We start from the raw sequence: 3,806 nt of genomic DNA, 5'->3' as shown, positions 1-3,806 counted from the left end.
AGTCGTAAATCTGCAATTAATGTTATAATACAGGGTGACAGCAACCACTGACAATATATATCTGCAAGTAACAAAACTGTAGATCAAGAAATGTGATTCATCAATATCATCATAAAATAAAAATTTTATGTAACTTTTACAGATGGTCTGAAGACCTCATTAAATCCATCACAACTAATACATCATTAACCTACTGTAGCAGCACTCTGGATTTTACCACTTAATCTCTCTGAGAGATATGGGACATGCTTTGGTGTTGCAGTTTAAGAACAACAAAATAAATAATTCCTGTATATAAGCATTTACATATTTACTATCTGGCATGACAAGGATGGCACAAATAGTTGTTCATGGACTTATAGTAGGAACTACCCCAGCATTTGGATAAAGTAGTTTACTGAAACCACAGGAAACATAATTAGGATGGTTGGATGAAGACTGGAGCAAATACAGTGAGACAGCACTGTTAGAGTATTGTATTTAGGAGTGTGGATGCTACAGTCTTCATCCATCCATCTTAATTAGATTTCCTGTGGTTTCCATAAACTACTGTACGCAAATTTGGGGATGTTGGATGCTACCTCATTTGGTTTATCGATAGTGTAGAATATTGTTTTACAAATAAGTTATTTAATAATGTACAACGCTAATGCACACTTTCATTCATATATCATTTGCAGTCACTGTGCACACCATACACATATTTTTTGATAAAGCCCAGAAGGAGGATAAGGTATTAGTATTATACGTTGCATAGCTTTTGAGTAACCTTTCCAAGAAAAGGAAAGAAGGATAAAAACGTAGTGAAAAAATGTTATATCGAATGCTGTTTTATTATAGTTATTATTATTTATTTACATTACATTTTCATGAATAGAATTGAGACTTTGTATTATCTAAGTCATGCTTTAATATACTGAATGTATTCCTTAACAGGTATTGCCTTTTTAAGTAAATTTCTTTAATCATATTCAGCAATTTATTGTAGTCTTATTCCATGGTAGAAAATGCCTTTTTTGCTTATTCTTTCTTAATAAATCATAGTTATGTCTAGATCATGTTCTATGGTCATATCCAGAGCTGTTTTTGCAGTAATTATCAACATTATTGTTGATGTGTACAGTAAACTGATAAATGCACTGATACAGTGCAGTTGAAATCCGCATTTATTTGATGAAGTCTTTATAATTAGATCAACAATTATTATTAGCTATTATTCTTATGATGCTTTCCTGAAATCTGGGGATTATGTTCATATTTTGTGCATTTCTTCCATACAAGACAATGCCATACATAAGTTCACTCGCCAAACAATCCAAGTTTTAATTAATTAAATAACACCAGTTACTATTTTTATGATCCTTCCAAGGCGTTATATTGTGTATATCATGTTATATTAGTAGAAAACCTGTTTTACAGGACTCATTGCTTTAACACAACTGGTTTGAATCATAATTAACAGATAGAATGCAGAAAGTTGTGATTAGTAATGCCATCAAAGTGGGAAAGGTAGAAAGTTTTAGTAACTAGGGAGAAATAACAAAGAGAACCCCAAAAGGTTGAATTTTTTCCTTATATATGTGAATGACGTTCCACTTAACATTTAACAAGTATAATTTGTAATTTTCTGAACAATATAAGTGTTGTAAACAAATTCCTTAAGAGAGAAAGCAACAAAACATATTGTTATTGATGTTTTTCAAACAATAATTAGAGGATTCCCTGAAAATGGATTTTCCATAAAATTTGAATAAAACACTTTATTCAATTCTACTCAACAAATAAAGTCACTCAACTGATGTAGGACGTGAACAGGAGTCAATAAATAGGATAGAAACCTCCAAATTTTTGGGGGTACATGCTCCTTAATACTTGCACTGGTAGAGGCATATAGTGGGCTTCTCAAACAATTAACTTAAGGTACTTTCTCTCTTTGTGCAATTGCTGATCTTGGAAACAAACAAATTGGTCTTCTGACGTATTTTGCATATTCCCACTCCATAACATCTTATGCAATTATTTTATGAAAAACTCACCACTCAAAAAATTTATTGCACAAAAGCCTTGAGTAAGAGTAATTGTTGTAAATACCAGTGGTCATCAGGCAGGTATCTCTTCAAGCAGTAAGACATCTAAAGTGCACTGTCAAAATACATATACTCACTGATAAACTTTTTCAGCAACAATCTATCAATATTCAAGAAGAACACTGATACCTATACCTACAATACTAGAGGAGAAAAGATCTTTGTTAACGGTTATTAGAACTGACAGAGATTCAGAAAGGAGTTCAATATATAGCAACAAAAATTTTGGCTCATTTGCCCTACAACATTAAATGTCTCGCAGCTAGCCAAGAATGATTTTTCTGAACAGCTCCTTCTATTCCATAGACGAATTTCTATTTAAATACTGGTTGCCTCTAATAAATTAAAAAACAATGAAACAAACTTTTAAGTCTTCATGAGCAGGAGTAAAAATATTGTGTTCAATAATTTTAATCATAATCATGTATTTGTTGTTTGGGACCAAATTAAGAAGAAGTCTCCATGGTCATGGAACGAGTCAATACATGGAATTATAACACGATAGTAGAAACAGATAAAATGAAATATAAGTAACATATTCAGGCGACAATTCGTAAGTTTAAATAAAGAAAATCAACAATGTAACACTGGAATTTGCTTAATTTTTAAGCTCTTCCAGGAGCTCCTCGACAGAATACAAGGAGTGAGCCATGAGGAAACTCTTCAGTTTAGACTTAAAAGCGTTTGGGCTACTGCTAAGATTTTTGAGTTCTTGTGGTAGCTTATTAAAAATGGATGCAGCAGAAAAGTGCACTCCTTTCTGCACAAGAGTCAAGGAAGTGCATTCCACATGCAGATTTGATTTCTGCCTAGTATTAACTGAGTGAAAGCTTCTAACTATTGGGAATAAGCTAATATTGCTAACAACAAATGACATTAAAGAAAATATGTACTGTGAGGGCAATGTCAGAATTCCGACACTATTGAATAGGGGTCGATAAGAGGTTCTCGAATTTACACCACACATAGCTCGAACAGCCCCTTCTTGAGCCAAAAATACCCTTTTTGAATCAGAAGAATTACCCCAAAAAATAATTACATATGACATAAGCGTACGAAAATATGCGAAGTAGACTACTTTTCATGTTGAACTGTCACTTATTTCAGATACTGTTCTACTGGTAAATAAAGTACCATTTAGTTTCTCAACAAGATCCTGAACATGGGCTTTCCACAACAGCTTACTATCTATCCAAATGCCTAGGAACTTGAACTGTTCCGTGTCGCTTATAATATGCCCATTCTATCCGATAAAAATATCGGTTCTTGTTGAATTTTGAGTTATAAACTGTAAAAACTGAGTCTTACTGTGATTTAGCATCAAATTATTTTCCACAAGCCACGAACTGATTTCATGAACTACATTATTTGATACTGTTTCAATATTACACACAAGATCCTCCACTACCAAGCTGGTGTCATCAGCAAACAGAAATATTTTTGAATCACCTGTAATACTAGAAGGCATATCATTTATATAAATAAGAAACAGCAGTGGCCCCAGCACCGACCCTTGGGGAATGCCCCACTTAACAGTGCCCCATTGGGACTGAACATCACTACCACTCTCAATATTACGGAGAATTACCTTCTGATTTCTGTTCTTAAAGTAAGAGGTGAACCAATTGTTAGCTGCTCCCGTTACTCCATAATGGTCCAACTTCTGCAGTAATATTTTGTGGTAACACAGTCAAAAGCCTTCGTTAAATCAAAGAAAAC

The sequence above is a fragment of the Schistocerca serialis genome, chromosome 2 (assembly GCF_023864345.2).
Source record: "Schistocerca serialis cubense isolate TAMUIC-IGC-003099 chromosome 2, iqSchSeri2.2, whole genome shotgun sequence".
Lineage (NCBI taxonomy): Eukaryota > Metazoa > Arthropoda > Insecta > Orthoptera > Acrididae > Schistocerca > Schistocerca serialis.
Note: the sequence above shows the minus strand (reverse complement) of the source record.